The 18,315-nt window shown below is 39.7% G+C and overlaps 1 protein-coding gene across 10 annotated transcripts in view; it reads left to right on the forward strand.

Annotated features, from left to right (window-relative positions):
* The window catches only part of LOC105840160 (tyrosine-protein phosphatase Lar), a 403,816-nt gene that overhangs the window by 342,383 nt on the left and 43,118 nt on the right, over nt 1–18,315 (forward strand). The window lies entirely within an intron of this gene.

Genomic DNA, 18,315 nt, shown 5'->3' on the forward strand with positions numbered 1-18,315 from the left:
TGCAATAATATTTGTATTATGTGTTAGTATTATACGCGTTATTTGCTTGCTCGTCGCTTTTGTTTGGAATATATACACACAATCGATAAAAGCAAGGGAATTTGATTTATCAGGCGAATTACTTTTCGGTTGTCCCGGTACTAATCCGCAAACGTTCATAGTCGCGTTTAAAAAGTTCAACCTTAAAACACGACGTTATCTGTTACGCCGGGTAGTAAACACCGTTTATGGACGGTCGCTATTGGAGCCAATATAATACCCCGGGTCGTGTCTCTCCGCGTCCCACCTCTCTCCAGAGCGCGCAATCTAAAATTCGTTCGTGGCACAATTTCAACATCGAACCGCGATCGATATTAAAGTCCATTAAACTGGTAACCCGCGCGCTAACGGTTTCCAACCACTGCCGCGCGCGTCTGACCCATGTAGGGCTGTTCCACTGCACCGCCACCCGAAGGTATTAAGTAGTAATCTCCAGGCACGATCGGCCCGCGCGGTGAAAACAAGTGGAAAAAATCGCGCTGGACTGGCCGGACGTATCGTTCACATTGTCCGAGTTGCAACGACAATGCAACCTCTGAGAATACATTAAACAATTAAATTTTTCTGTCCTTCAAATTAAAAAAAAAATTCATAACAATTATTCAATCTCGCCAACAATAACAAAAAATAGGATTAAAATAATTTTAGTGCAGTGTTAGAGAAAATGTCACTTTAACGATCGCCAAACACTTGATTGTACAATTCGAATGCATAAATATGACAAAGAAAAATTGAAAAAAAGAAAGACACGGAGGTAAAGGGTCCTGTCGGCGACAATTCCGCCGGCGGCGTGTTGCGATAAATTTTTACGAGGTCGAGAGATATAACTCACCTCGTTTGCGGGCGACTCTTTGAATCCATTATACTCCCGGCGGCTATAATAAATTTGGAAATTCTGTTAAATCCGCTTCGTGCGCTAACGTTTTCCAATCTCGACGTCTGACCGCGAAAAGAGAGAGAGAGAGAGAGAGAGAGAGAGAGAGAGAGAGAACGAACAGCAGGGGGTTGTTTTACGGAACTGTCGGCCGAGCGGCGGCATTAAGTGGTAATCTCCAGGTATGAGCGGGGCGGCAAAAGGGACTGCAAAAAGCGAATTAAAAGAGCACGGTCGGTGGTGCCCGTGCGACCGCCACCATCGCCACCGGTTCCGCCAATCACTTTAAAAGGATCGGCCATTTCGCACGCGGCCGCGGCGTAACGATCGTTACGCCTGTTAAAGCAATATCGAGAGAGGGAGAGACGCCGATTCGCTTTTACCTTTCGCCGGACATCGGCCGTGCTCGCTCAGACGATCGCGATGAATAATTGGGAACTTTTCCGTCGGTCGAGCCAGAGCTCTTATTAATCGGCTTTCCGATATAAAGAGAAACGCTGAACTGAGCGATGTTTTCCGAAAAAGGAGGGCGGAGTGTGGCAGAGAAGGAAGGAGAGGGAAAAAAAGAAAGAAATCCAATTACACAGCACCGGTATAATTATAAATTCCCAACTCGTACCTCGGAATTATTCGTTCGAGGGACACGGCCGACAGGGGGTACGGGTGAAAAAGGAAAAAAGAGAAAGAATACGGCAGGTCCGTTGAAAAATTAACCACTCCTTTCTCTCGTATCGTTGTTGCTGTCGTTCTTATGGAAAGAACAAATAATTCGACCAACTGTAGGCCGTATCCGCCGTCGGAGGGTTCGCGTCGCTCTTTTCACGAGCCTCTGGATACTTTTTCTCCAATTTTTTTTTCTCCCGCTCTTCGCTTCTCGATGCCGGCTATCGCCGTTTTTGCGCTTCACACTCGCAAAGCTTCCGAAAAATATGTCAGTTCGAGCAGAACCCAATGCATCATGCGAGGGAAGACGTTCCCGAAACGCGCGAAACGTACGATGAAAAAGAGGAGAGAAACCTATAGGTGAACTCTCGAAGAGGGCAGAAAAGGGTCGCAAGAGTCCTGCCATAGGAAAAACGGATGTCCGTAGAATGTACAAATAAGCAGCTGTTTCCCCTCGTAAGCGACTACAAATGCCATTACAAGCAGATTCCCTGACTAGGTGCCATTCGTTCTCTCCCTCTTACAGTAGCCTAGTCATCTTCCCTTATACCTATTCGTTACAATCAGTTGCCTGCAAGCTAACAGCTTATACGTCTACCGTTTCTCTTCCTCATTTTTATCCCCTTTCATCTCTCTCGTTCTCACTTTATCTTCCTCCATTCTTTTCCCTCTCTCGCACTTTCGTCTACTCTCTCCTTTCAGAACGAAATTTCCACCCTCGAGCTCCTTTTACTGGCTCGTTAAGGATACGCGTCCTCACGAAACAGTCGGAATTGTATCGAATCGTGGGATGGCGAAATTGCCAACTCCCCGGGAATACGGATGCCCGAACGACAGACTCGAACAGTAACCTACTACACGTTTGTGTACCTTCAATCCTTTGTCGCGCATCATAGAATTATAACGGATGACTTTATCTATTTTTCGGCGAGTTCTCTCGGACATTGGGACGGATTGAATTTTTCCGAAAAAGATAAGACCGACACGAGAAGAGAATCACATGTCGAAACGGAGAGAGAGAAACAAGAATTGTATAAGCGAAAGTTATTATAAAATCATTAGTTTTTGCATAGCTGTAATTTTACCTTAAAAGTAACGTTCGAGTATTTATAATATTATGAAAATTTGTAACTCGGATTTTATATACTTGAATTTATGCTACTTGATATTTTATCGGCGCAGGATGATCGATTCCCGACGAAATACGTATTTCAACTATTCCTAGCGAAATATTTGTTTTAAACCTCGTCGAAAATTCATGATCGTGCGAGTCACATTGACTCGCCGTTTTTATAATCGTGATTTTCCACGGGAGGGAAACGTTGCGATATCGCTTAATGCACCGCAACGGCGTCGCGTACACGTGACGCTTTCTGAAAGCGTCTCTCCGATACAGCCGGACAAGGGTGCCAACCCCTCTTTCTCTATAGTCTATATATCGGACGCGATATAAACCGCGTGAGAAAGCAACGGCAACGTGATTTTCATGAATAATAAAAAGGGCGAGGTGCCGGAGAGCTCGGGTTCCCTACGCTGATCCACCTATCGCTTTCCGGAGAGAAAGCGCAATGTTTTTTCATTCTTCTGAAAAATATGCTGGCCTCGGGCCTTCGTCTTCCTGCTTGTCGTTCGAACATCCTCTCGTTTTCGCCTCTTCGCAAGCAGAAGCGGTTTTTCGGCTATTCGATTTTCTCCGTGTCATAGCAAAACATGAGGAGAGACCAAGCAATTGCATTTAATTTTCAGTAAAATTCGATGCGTTTAAACTTCGATGCGTTATATACTTGTTTGTTTAAAATAACACGATGATTAATATAAGGCCTCTTCTCGCGGGTTGAAAATTAAGCTCATCAAATTTATATCAGTTTCCAATTTTTGGAGCGTAAAACTTGGAGCGTAAAAAAATATATTTATCGATCGCTCTCGCGTTTTATCTCCCTTCCGCAGCAACCTGCCCCGCGCGAAATAATCTCTCGTTTCTCTTATGAAAAATGATTCGCATACGCGGAATCACCCTGACGGAGGAGATCGTCAATAAGCGAACCTCAGCGAAAGCCAAGGATATTTACTTCCTCCGTCTGCTGAACGTGGACTCGCTAATAGTTTTCCGATCGATCGAACCGGTCCGAAAATGAAGGGGGTCATTAAAGAGCTTCCGAACTATTTTCCCAAGCTCGCGGCTTCTGCGCCACGTCCGTTGCAAGTTTTGCCAAAAGCTCAGAGCCACAAGATCGCCTTATGACCGATTGCGCGAAGCTGCCAACTGACTTTATTGGTTAAGCCATTGGTTTAATGAACTCCATTCGAACAAAATTGACCTCTAGTTTGAAAATATTTAAGATGCACGAGGATGCGGATCTTTTACTGATTTCATGTTTCACTGGACTTTGGATCGTAATTTTATCGCCCGAGCAATTATTTGTCGTCATTTTTAATAAATTTAATGGAAATCTTTACTTTGTAAGTACACTGCACGTTTCACGACCATCGATGCGAAAGTCGGAAAGTTATTTTTGTTACGAGCTTAAACAAAAACTGCTCGGAAATTAGTTTACTTTCAAAATTCCTCTCTTAACGCGAAAATTGATCGCTAACTGTTTTGCATTCAATCTCGCGCCTTTTATGCATTTCATCGATCTGTCTTTCTTTCGACTTCCCCGTGCTCACTATCGGGTTCCCCTCTCTGTCCCCTCTCATACGCTGACGCATCTCAGACATTAGCTGGCGTTTCTTCGGTATAGTCCTCTTTCGCTCTTTCCTTCACGCCAGCCTTCTATCGTGCCCAAGCTCCGAGCAAGCTTTTGTTGAGCTTTTGATGGAGAGATTCCGCGCTTTGCCACGCTTGTCTGGAGCTTCCTCTTTGTCCTTTATTTTTCCCTTTTGCTCGGGGCTTCGATAGCAACGTCCTGGTTCCAATTTCTCACGATCGAAAGGTTCCCACGAGCTACTCAGCAGATTTCGCGGAAAAAATATCTGGGAATGATTTCGATAATAGTGCCAAAGTGGAGACGATATATGAAGACGATTTCAGGATATTATCGGCGATTTCGAGATTTCCTCTTTCGCATTATTCGGCAACGTTTCACTTCCCCCCTTTATCGATACACGTATCAACTTGGTAGACTTGAATCACGGTTATCTGTTATCCGTTTCCGATATCTATCGAAAGCAAGACTTGTATGGCAAATTGTATACCACAAAATACAGAAAATCATCTGTTATTACAAATTTTATTAATAAGAATATCTATTTTCAGCGTTACAGTTTATGCTCAAATACCGCGGTATGCAATCAAAAATAATCAAGTATGTGTATTGTTATAGAATTGTTTAATAATAATATATTTCTGAACGATTCAACTTCAAGATCCGTATAATAAAAGAAATTTCTCATAAATTGTTAGACGGCTGCGTCTCACAACATCTATTTACAACTTACACATAAATATCTGTTTATCTAATACACTCATTTTTTTATGAACATAAAATGGTAGATTGAATCTGTTGTAGCATGAAAATACAAAGATACTACCGCTCTTCTATATAACATAAAAAAGAGAGAGGACGTATATAGGTTTTTTAGGAAGAACGCGCTATGGTTGCTGTTGCGTCATTTTTTTCACGATAAGAATTGAAACGTCACATTTTTTACTTCCATCGCGCGGAAGCGAAGATGCCGTGATTTTTACACAAGTGGCTTCTTTTCTTGTGAATTCACGATCTATCAGACGTACGATCGACAGCAGAAGTGTACACGGAAGCCGTATTATTCTATCTTATTGTCTCTATTCATCGGAGGAATAAAAGTGATTCGTTCGCCAACATTGATCTCGCCACAATGTAACGAAGCAATCGATTTTTGCTTCTATCTCGCTCTATACACATTTTTGACGATAAATTTCTTCCTGATCTAACGAAAAACTATGAAAATCAAATCTATCGTTAAAAAAACAGTTTAGTTTTGCACGTTGAATGCTTTGCGCGCAAAAAGCGATTTAATTATTCAGATTTGGAAACACAAAGCAAAAGTGAATTCATAAATTTCTAAAATTTATTTTTGATACAAATTTTAAAAAATCTCATAAATTTATTTTTTTCCTTATTGTTCAACTCTTCTCGCCGATCTAGGCATTGTGAGGGAAGAAACAGCCGCAAACGAGGCTCAACAGCGGGTATGCCAGAGAATGCGAGAGTGAGAAATAAAAGCATTCGCGTAAACAGCGCGCCCGGTCATGAATTACTTAAGAATATGGGTTCACCGTTGGATCCGCGAATTTACAACCACGTCCCCTGACCAGACGAGTAGCCGTGCAACATTACCCTGCGTTCGTGTGCCCGCCGGTTGCATTGTTTTAATAAAGCTGGTAAACATATTTTATTTCTTGTAACGCTGTTTACGTCTCGTAAAAAGGTTAAGCTTCTCGCGGGGCTTGGACGCGGATAAAGAATTGTCCTTATATCGAGGGAAAAACACGCGCGAAAAATACTGCACGATGCAACATTAACGATGTCTCGGGAAAAGTTTGCACAATTTCATAAACTGCCAAGTACCTTCGTTATGTACAGTTACAGTAATGTAAATGTCGATAAATATAGAAAAGTATTTTTTTCGCTTTTGTTTCCTGTAATTTATTGTTGTGAATAATTTTAATAAGCGTAGAGCTTAAAAAAGAACGATGGCTATCGTAATAAATACATATTATGTATTTCCAAGGTTCTTTAATTAATTTAATTTTTATCATTATTTTACTCTCTGTTAATTTTTTTATGGTTGCGAGCATAGTTCCCGCAACATTCCTTTTTATGATTTGTTATTTTTGCAATTTTATGATAAATTTGATAGAAACAATCACAAAGCCTATTGAAATTATTGAAGATAACACGTACACACAATACAATAATATAATCGACGCGGAAGGTACAATGGACCTTCGTATACGACCGGGTGAAACAACTAACTGCACTATCAACGTGCCACGTCGAGTCTGACAAAGGCTGTCTGGCATCCGGTTGCCTCCTGGGGCCAGAAAAGCTATGATCCGCAAATTTCATTAACACCTACTATCCGAGATAACGTTGTCCATAATTCTGTGGCCGAATCCACGTTAAATGCACGCCATTGCGCCGTGTCGCGCCGCACGAAACTATTTGAAGTCACGAAAAATCCTGCACGACGAATTACCAATGTTTCTAATTTACACTATGTCATGGGCACATCCAATAGTCGATATGTCCCGTACCTATATTCCATCTGTTTAATCCCTTTTATAGCGTTTTATTAACTCTCGCACTAGCTTAACGAACGAATTTCGCCGTTGATTTTTACCCGAATTCCGTGAAATCACAGTGATAAATTAATTGAAATTGCGAGAAACGCAATGCTCGTAAAAACCGTGATTGAATGTCGATGATATAGTAATAAAAGTGCGTAACGCTTTGTAGATGAGTGTAATAAAGAGGCAAAAAATATTTCGTCGAAATTTTTTTGTGTTTCAAAAACAAACGTAACTCTCGGTTTGCGCAACGCATCTCGTTTCCGTCGCACGACAAAATTCCAAGTTTGCTTTTGTTTGGAATATTTACATTCAAGAAATTTGGTATTAGTGTTTGCAGAAATTGTGGCGATCGTCAATCTCGTAGCCATTAATTTCTGGCGTTTACGACTCTGTGCCGACTAACCTGGCCAGAGAACGTCAATGACTCCTCTATTTTCATGATGCGGTTTGTGAGCACATACGCCGTGCCCGTGGATTTAAGTAATCGGGTATATACTGGGGATACGGGAAATTCGACTCTCCGCAACCGATGCCACGGCACAGTACACGCCACGTCGACCTTTCTGCCCGTTCGAAGCTTAATTCACCGCGAAATACCGGACGTCCATTAGCTGGCGAGTCTGCTTTAACCGAGTCCGCCAAAACTCCACTCACGCGCACCGGTGTTTCACGCACACGCGTGCCCATCACGCGGCGTGTACAGATATATTTCAGTGGATATGTATATACGCTCGTGCACGTTTATCACGCCAACGTACAAATTCGCGGCATTGACTAACGATCCCAAGCGTTTTCTATAACGCGCCGCTACGAATTAATTCGCTAATTGAAATAAATCGGAAATAAAGTCGCGGAAACCTGTTTATATGCTAATTAACTTTCACTTAATAGTTAACATTAATATTTGAATTATTACACACAAACATATGTTTTTCAGGAACATTATAAAATTGTGCATAATTTTACATCTTTTATGATATCAAATAATTTTAATATCAATAATGTAAATTTTTCATGTTAAATAATTTTGATATAGTGTAATTAATATTATATTACACACGATAATTATATGATTTTTAATAGATCAAATAATTTATATTTATAATTAAAAATATAATACTTTTTTAAAATTTCTTGTAAATTTACTTTTGTAAAAATAAATCTAATTTTATAATATATCACACTTCATCTGATTTTCAGCATTTATCAAAATAATTTAAAATATATTTAATACAAATGTCATATAACTCTGCATTATATAATTTATTTTTTTGTGTTCACGAAATGTATAATAACCCCTGTTTCATTAAAAAAACATATAAAATATATATATTCTAAAAATATATATATATACATATAAAATTAAGAATTTTATGGCATAACGCACAGTGAGCACTTTATTACATAACGGAAAATGTTAGAAAATAACGCGGAAGGATTATACGAAATTATATGAATTTACTTGCTCGAGATTTGTTATATTTGAGAAATTAGGAATATTACAGCTGGTAAATCTCTTGCAAACTAAGGCTTACGAATTACTAATGGACAAACATAAAATTTACGCGATCGATAAATATTAAAACATAAGTTTAATTACGACTGTACACGCAGTCATTAATTCCTTAACGCTTGAATTTATATGCACATATTGGAATATACGTGAATTTCTGATATATGCACCGTGAAACACCTACATTCATCTGTCAAAATATTAATAATCCTGTACTTATTAAATGTGTGCCGATGCTGGAATATCTACTTTGACAAGTTATCCAAGTTGTCAGTTGATCGCATTAATCTTCAATTATTTGTAGAGCATGTTTTAATACTTATTACGGTCATCTTTCAAAAAATAATGCGACGATACTCTGGGAAAAATTTTTACCATTTTTTTATAGTTGAGCAACTTAATATTTTGGTTAGTGTCACTCAAGTAAAAATGATCTTTGCATAACAAGATATCGATGGAATTAATTAAGAAATTTTACTAGTATAACTTAAAAATCTTTGAAACAGACAGAATAGCTAATTGCAATTTTTAATTACACAGGGTTAACTTGAAAAAGTAAAATTAGGGTTACGAGCAATCCAAATAATTTGATTACTTAATCGTCGGCAGCAAAGGGGATTATAACCATACCTTTTTCCCAGAATACGACACGGAGCGATCATGTCATTCTATTTATTCGTTCGGATATTCGCGAACGAATGATAGCACGATGACTTGTGTATGCACGGGTGTAACGGCGCGCGGTGTACTTCGAAAAAGCAAACACTGAGGTTGCACCGTTAACCGAGCTGTTTTCACGCCGGAATAATAACTATATAAAAACATACATCGAATATTCTGTCTCTTGTGTTTTACATTAATTGCAATAAATGGACTGTCGTACCGTATCAAGTCTAACGTTTAAAGAATAAAATTTATCTTCAGTTTGATCGAAAAAAAAAATATGTATGTAAGTTAAATTTACACTTAATTTACTAATAGTACCCTTTAAATGTTTATTTGATTAAATTGTACAATTTTAAGAAATCAAAAAATCAAAATAAGAATTGTTGCAACTTATTTTCATTAATTTACTTAATTTATTAAAATAATTGCCGGATCGTAAAAAAGGCAGAAAAAATTAGTAACACTCAATTATTGTAATAATTACAAGATAAATAATTATATAATAGATAGACTAATATATGTACTATATTTGACTGATGTACGAGCACCGTATATGACTAATGTATATAATGTAGATAGACTAATTATGCTTTAATAAGATACGATGGATAGATTAATGCAAATTTGATGTTCAGAAACTTTAATTTAGATCCTTTATTCTCGCTAATAATGGAACTTACCAAGTTAATGGTATACCGAGCTCAAATCTATCTATGAATTTTACACTAGAATTACCTAGATTAGTCTGCTTTAAAATGTTCTTTTTACTTCGAATTATGCAAGCTTTTATGTTTTACTGATTTAAATTTTTGAATTCCAACAAGATAAGTAAAAGAAATGCTATTTATGAATTAACTGCTTGTATCCAGTTCAATAAACAATTTCATTATTCATTTACTACATTTAAATGCATAATAATTTTTCTGAATTTCAGTTTGTGATTTATCAAGATACTTTACAGTTGAAGATTAAAGAAATTACAATATGTGGCTTGACATTTTCTGTAAAGAAAAATCAACTTCAAAATTATCAGATAATCTGTCATGAATTTTTTGGATATTACGTGTGTACATTGTATACTTTTGTTTCCAATTAAAAATTACGATGTGATTATTGAGTGTGCAAAGTTGCTCGTTAAATTCCAACGCAACGGGATGGAGGGGGGCTGACTGTTGGCGACGAAAATTGAAACAATAATGCGAAAAGCGACGTCGGCACTTACCACATCTTCCCAGCTTGACGATCAAACGGCCGGTAACAAAGTTTGCCCCGCATAAACAACACAAAGGCCTATTGAACTCCACCGGGCATGGGACATTAGAGACAGTGGAACGTTTCCTCCTTGCAATTAGCCGGCTAATTGCTTGCCGTTGTGATACGGTAAGCGCATTACAACGGGGGGGGAGCCCGTACATCGGATGACTCTGGCGATGCATCTTCGATCTGCCGGCTGTCGTCTGTCGGTGGTGCATTCAGAGGTCCGTGCATCTCGACCTGAATACACGGGCGCCAAGTAATACAGGGAACAGCCCGTGTTGCGTTCCCTAATTACCGTATCGTAGTCAAGCGAAGTCAACCGGCGATGAAATTATCGACCGTAAGTGTACCCCTTATCGTCGTGATTGCTTTGCAGCGCGTTCAAAGTCACTTTTGTTAAAATTATCAAGGGACTCGTTTTCAGCTATCAAAACAAATATTTTACAGTTATTGTACAGTTACCTGTATCTCACTTTTAATGATTACGATTCTAACACAAAGTTGAATTTATATTACACATTATCTTTGCTAAAATATTTGTCGAGAGCGTTATCGTTATTTGCCAATTACGAAGAGTTATTATACAGTATATATTCTGTGTGATATTTTTGTTTTGAAAAACAATTTTTTTAACTATTTTTACAGATCATAAAAACAAGATTGTTCATAAAGTTATTAATAATGCAAAGAGAAAACGAGAAAAAGATTTAAAATTAATCGCTTTGCAGTCAGTAGTTTATTATTAAAACGGTTGCAATAATGAAAGCGTACTTCAAGGATCTTAGAATCAAAGATTATTCTGTTTACAAGAATAGTACGTTTACTTTTCGCAAGTCTGTTTGCTCTTCAAAAGCCATCGTACTTGAATTTTTTATCGCAACCACCCCGCCATGTAGGATGAATAAGAAAAATCCCGGGGGTATTAAAAAATAAACGCATCCACCGTTTTCGATACCTATTTAGAAGCCGACCGTTGGGAAATCATACAACGAAAGTTTCCGCACCTCACTTTTTCCGTGAAATTATGGAATATCGGTGTACGAGGTTTTGCACTTTAACTACCAGCGTAGCAACGCGCCGCCGCTCCATTTATTTTACCATCGATAACGTCGATTCGCCGCCATTTGCCACTTTTACATCGAAACCGTATTATTGTGACAGGTTCTGCTGCCTTTCCGATAGTTGTGACAACCGGCTTAATACGCGAAATTCGATGCGGCAATTTTAAGTGAGTCGCGGCAATAGCTGTCCGCAATTAAATGAGAGACGTCATTCACCTTTATTCCCTACAATTTCACCGTGCTTTTCCAGAATTGCATCTTGCACGACACGCGAGACTAGAGTAGAGTTTATCTCAATCTGCATTTTTTAAACAAGCTAGTATTCCGATTTAAAATGGAAGCTATTACGTCTTTTCCTTTTTGATTAAGTTTACGCGCTTTATATTTTATATCCGTGTAACAAAATGAATGATAAACTGAAATTTATCAGCTAAACTAAAAACTCGCAAATAATTGAAAGAACACAGAGGACAATAATCTAGTTTTTATTTTTCGAGAATGCGATTTTCGAGGAAATACTTCAAAGCAAACATAAAAATTAAACAAACGGGACGATGCACAAATATGAGAGAAAAATCTTTAGTCTCTTACCATTTTTCTGTTCATTCTGGTAGCATAACAAGATTGTTAAAACGGATTCCGTTATTACATTGAAGAAATCGTACCGTGGCATCGGATACGAACATTAAACACGACGGTAATCGCAGCGTTTTATGCGATTTATTGTTTAAGATACTGAAGGTTGAAGGGGCACATTCACCCTCGGAGAGTGGAATAGGATTAAAATGAAATATTTGGAATACACGTTGGCTGTTCATTAAGCTTACCCTGAAAAAAGAAGAGGGAGCATTTGTGACGCGAGCTTATCCCTAAGAGTCCATTTCACGTCGTGAAATATAATCGCTGTAATCCAAGATGGCGCAAACAGTAATTATTCCTTTGAAAAGGACTCTTGTCCCTCCTAATCCTCTCTTGTAGTCCTCATGCGGATCGTAATTCTACCGGAAGATCGTAATGTCCGTGATCATAGTTCTACAAAATGTTGACGGTAACCCTCTTAATTAATTGAGCGAGTAGACGAGCGAGTAAACATTACATGTGGAAACATCGTATATTTAATTCTAAAATACTATTCCTATTTTCTGCTATTTGAATACGAATAACGCAGTTCGCAGAGCGCACCGCGTTATTTTTGCATTGCAATAAAAAGTCATTAGAATATTAAACATTCCACGTTATTAAAAAAAAAACACGCGAAGCTCATACTTAAAAATCTAGCTATGATTATCGAGCCAGATAGACCATGACGTTCGCAATGATATCAAGATTAAAACGGCAGCGTAAAGGTAATTAGGAATTAGCTGTCGTTGCGATTCGTTGTTAAAAAGAATTAGAGCGAAGACATTTGCTCTGTTGCGACAAGCGACGCGATATTCGAGCGAGAAAAGCTACGACAACTTTGATCGTAGAATTGTCGTTTTTCTTTTCTGTCCCTCGCGATAGAATAGGACGATCTTGTTCCACGTCACGTTCACTTTTCCACGAGCCATCCTCTCGATACAGAGGCCATCTACAGGTTTCGTTCTATTCATCCCGCCAACTTGTAAAGCCAACGGTATTAATCACGAGATCAAACGACGATTTAGGACGACTTTCTTCGATCCCTCCCACGCCCCGCCCTGCCTGTCTCGACGTTCAAGAAGACGAGTTTGGCTTTAAAGCTTAATCCCTTAAGAGCCGGCGCTCGAAACCAACCTACTCAATGCGAGGCCCTGTTAAGGCGGGCCGACTCGTTGAGAGGGTAGCTCGGATATTACGAGCCCACCCGTTCAACCCTCTCTCTACCGTCTGCTCTCCTGTATCCTTTTACACCACCTGCCGCCGGCATCGGGACATTAGTGCAACTCCGAGAGACAAGCTTTTATATTCCGGTAATGTAGCCTGCACGCCGCCCCGGTTCTTCGTTTAATGAAGTTAACTAGCGTGACGCTCGGCGTACGCTTGTTGTTGGCGAAGCGATTACAACCCGCCCACGCGCACGGTTCTCGGATTTTCTCCAATCGCATCCGAGAAAAATGAGCGTACCGTGAAGGAGGAAAGGCGACCAAATGTCATTCGCGCAATCTCGTTAAATCGCGACGTACTCTGACGCGTAACGTCGCTATCGAGAGGAGCCTTATAGCTTTTAATCCTTGAATTTATCGTATACTTTTCTTCTTTTTCTACCGAATCAGATAAAGATCCTTAAAAAACGAGATAACTTCCTCCTCTGCGAAATAATCTGCGAATTTTTTTAACGAGTCTTTGTTGATATTAATGACAACATGTTGTCTAGCTAATCTTTGGTGCACAAATATAAAATTAAAAGTTACAGATACATCAAAAAACGATATGTTTTAAGGAGAAGTTTTCACGCTGTGTCAGCAAGTGAACGCATCTCCGGTAAGAAATTGATCGCATCGTTTCGCCATTCCCGAACTTAATTCCTCGATTTCGTGACGTTTTCTTCGCTTCGTTTTGAAGCGATTTGCACCGGCGGCGTCCCGAACTCGAGGGGCTCTTTTTCTGCGACTCAGGGCAATTTCGCATAGATCGATTTCTCTTGAAATGACGCGAAGCCAATATATGAGGGTATATACGGGGCGTTCCAGGCACACCGCAGCAAGCTCTTTCATTCTTTCAATTTTAATTTAAATCGATTTCTTTCCAGCAAGAGAATTACTGGTATTTCGACGTTAATTAATGCATTACTAATTAAAATACAAGCAATGCAAAAATGAAGAGCAAACAAATGGCCTTGTTCTTAATCAACTTTTTAAGAATTGCTTTGAAATAACGTAATTTAAAACTTGTTAAAATATTACTTATTATTAGAGTAATTTAATTTAAAACTTACTGAAATATTTATTATTAGAAATCAACAGATTGAAAGAGAGCATCCAATCAAATTGTTGCTAAAAAATGTAGAGAAAAATTATGCGATTTCTGGGACACCCCATAAATACGTCCATGTCCAGAAAGTACGCCTGCAGCTGCATCGCCGCATATGCTTGAATTATGAAGGCGCGTTTGCCTGAGACTTTTACGGCGGATTTTATCCTACGTGGTTTATTGGCACGTCCCTTATTGGTCGGCGCTCTCACTTGGAACCGACAGCGATTAATTCCCTTTGCCTCCGTGGCTGGACGTGAATTTTATTTCAGACGATGACGCGATCATTATGGATGCGTACGTACCACTGCATTCGCTCCGGTGCCATTGCAAACCCGCCGAGTCATCCGTTTATTCGTACTACGTCCTGGCGCTAACATAATTTAGTGTTACGAGACATCAAGAAATACGGGAGCAATTACGAAATCGTGAAAGTTAATAGCATTTGATGACTTAGCGGATTGAACGTGCGTTAGATATTTAAATTGTTACTAAAGAGAAATTGCTTTTATCTTACACTTAGTGTGATGATTCGTCGTATCTTATTGTTGTATTACATCTATAAAAAAGATGTCCTGCTCATTTATTAAATAGACAGTTTTGCTACATCACTATCTTGTATAGCAGTATTAAAAATAAAACAGGATATTTAAAAACTATTTTGCAAATATTTTCATATTGGAGTTAAATCTGTTTTTACCAAAAGATCAAAGAAGTTCATCATTAGTCGCAGATTTTATTTTTTAACTTTTATCTTTCTATTTCCAAATTACAAATCTATCAGAGTCTATTCTAAATTAAATTAAGAATAGAGATTTATTGTTTATTTATATTTTTTATATGTTTAAACATATGAGTCCAAAATTATTAGAGTCAATTATTGAAAGAATTGATTCAAAATTAATATAATCTATAAATAAATATGACCTAATAAATCCAGTAAATTTTATACCTCGGCATTTATTACGTTCTAATTATATCCGACATGCATTGTCAATCACGTATTACATGATCTATTGTTACGCTGCTCATCGAATATTGTTGTATTGTCTTATTATTAATATTCTCGTAATATTCATTACCATATACATTTTGAAATTTCTCAGAAAAGAAGCAATACGAAAGCATTCGACAATATAATCTAAACATCGTCATCTATTTACGGTTTTACATAATTGTTGTAACATCTTGTAGCCTGCGGTTGCTTTCGATGCGCGGAAAATACTCCCTGCGGACCGCAACAAGATCGTTTCCATACCTGTAGATATATCGCCTAAATTGTACCACCCGCGGTGAATGGAAACTCCGCCATCCGACATCCTGCATGCAAATCTTCGTGGTGGTAGTTTCTCCCCCTGACCCAGGTACAACCCCATCGAACCCGTTGGCCTGTCACTCTTTCATCCGGCAACTTCTCAAGTGTCTCGGGACGTATCGAAGTGCCCCGGGTTACTTTCTAGTATCTCCTCGGGGATAGAAACTTCACAACCAGTCAACACACAAAGATCACAAGAAGAAGGTCGACCACTACGAAAGTTTCAAGTGAATTGGCAGAATATTTCGCAGCCGGATAGCGGAGAACTATCGAAGTCTGATTGCCTTCTCGTAGTTCCCAATCTTGCGTCTGAATGAGATGCAAAGGAAATCTCATCAAAAACGTTGAAATGAAAAATTTACTTCTATCGAGCCTATCCTAAGAATAAGCAAACTCCGAGACACGCCTAATTATTACAGCGATATATCTAAATTGACTTACAAACGTGATTACAGGAATGTATCTTTTGTTTTTATGTATTTCTTTAAAAGAAATATTTGAAAAACGAGATTGAAAGAATGTGAAAATATATAGACTGCTCCGTGCTTTTCTGTGAATATTTGAAATTCGTGCGAAAGTACCCGGATCCTTCGATCGTTCCAAATTGACTGGAACATTGGGACCCGACGTCACAACGTAACGGCCTCCGTTCGTCGCGAGGTCTGAAGGCTGCACGTCTCTCTGGAGATGTCGTTTCCAGATGCCGCACCCGGGGTATGTATCGCGAGATACACTGCGACGAATATTTGCGACTCCGATTACGAAAGTCGAAGGCGATTCGATTCAACCATCGAGAAAGGAGGCGCGAGACGCGTGACGCCTGACGATATCGATTTTCTTTCGGGGGAGTGGGAAGGGGGGCGCGAATCTACCCCGGGCTCTGCTTTTTCTCTCGAAATACACTGATTATTCGAGCGCCAGTCACGTTTTTTGTATTACACCGGGCCGCTGCGATACGCTATCTCGCGCCGGAAAGACGGAAAACGGAAATTTATTATTTCCCCTCAGTTACGACGTGTTATTTATGTCGGACGGTTGATTCTCGGTCGGAATTTCAAAGTCGACCGCGCGCGAGGCCTACCGCAGCGATACGCTCGCGCTTACAGACGAGAATTTATGCGCGACAAACGATGATTCGGCACGCACCCTCGTCCTCGCGACACGACCCCGTAAGCCGTCGATATTTCAGAGATCCGACCGTGTGCCACTCTCGCGCGAACCATCCCCCCCTCCCCCCCCCCCTGATTCTCTAGATCCCGTGAGAAATCGCCGATTTCGTAACTGTCGTACATCCGGTTATCTCATAGCGATTTCGTCGTAACACGACGACACCGACAAATTCATTTTCCCCCTTATTCGCTTCGCTATTTTTTCCGTCAATAGATCGGCCCTCACATTTGCTTTAACCCGTTATCAATTATGTATGAGCCGAATGATAACACAGAAGAGAGCGTTTCGGGGGACCGCACGAATTGATCACCTGTTGCTCAATCAAATACACGAAACAGCACTGTTAAAATTACGATTTATTCCTATTATATTCGTTTTCGCCACCGGCTGAGGTAGAACAAATATTTGCAGCCGATGGTAAACATAGTTGCGGCTCGGCAACGCGCAAATTTTGCGGAAATACATGTTACGTAACCGACTAGAACATTGCTCGCAGAATCGTCGGAGCGGGAAGAGTCAACAAAATCCCGAAGAAGCGCTCGCCGCACGTATCATTCGCCTCTAAAAGAGCGCTCTGTGCCGGGCCCTTTATACATATAACTTCGACCCTCTAAGAAAACAATTCCTTTATCGCCTGTACGTAAGCGTCTCCTCGTAAAACGAGGGTGCCAAAGAGATCAGTCAGAACCTTTTTTCACGACCGCCGCCGACCGACCCTTCACGGAAACGTCGAACACAAAAAAGCGCAGCATTTTCTCTCCTTTTCTTCCCGTGGAGTGTGTACCTTGAAATCTTACGATCGCGACGCGAAAAGTGACGTCGAAAGTAACGATAAAAGGATCCTCCGAACGAGCGAAACTAAAGGGATGGGAGTAAAACGAGCTATTTGAACCCGATCATTCCTCCTTGATTTCTCTCCATTGTGTTTCACTTGGACGAAGCGCGGACCCTGCTGGATGATGTGATAAGACGGAAGATGGAGGACGAGGGAGTAAGAACGCGAAAGAGAACAAATCGTCGCGATCCCTTAACGTTCTTCATATATCCGCGTCTGAGCTGAAGTTAATCGATGCCCGGGTATCATTGGCGTGATAGTTGATATTCCGTATTCTATTAACAAAATTTTTATCAGTACTCCCTTTAATTATTTTAATTGCTCGCGACAGCATCAATTCGAAATGGATTTTACATCACGTTAATAAAATCGTATCTTCCGATTGTTATCGTGGTGCACATTAATTAAAAAGTTAAAGATCCGTCACGCGGGAATTGAACGACAAATGTCGCCAGTGGAGGAGTCATTATTAGAGTCAGACAGTAACACAACAGAAAATATCACTAGAGTGGACGTGCCTTTAATCACTTCGCGTTTCCACGTAGAGAATTGTGCGCGATCAATCTGCGAGCAACGTGAGGGAAGTGTACTAGATATATATTTTTCGTCATCTCGAAAAGTTAAACAGAACAGGTACACAGTCTGTAACTTAATCTCGCGTCCTGTATCCTTGTCGAGCAAGGATCTCCGTGGAAAGAAAAATCTCTTCTCGCGTG

The sequence above is a fragment of the Monomorium pharaonis genome, chromosome 6 (assembly GCF_013373865.1).
Source record: "Monomorium pharaonis isolate MP-MQ-018 chromosome 6, ASM1337386v2, whole genome shotgun sequence".
NCBI lineage: Eukaryota > Metazoa > Arthropoda > Insecta > Hymenoptera > Formicidae > Monomorium > Monomorium pharaonis.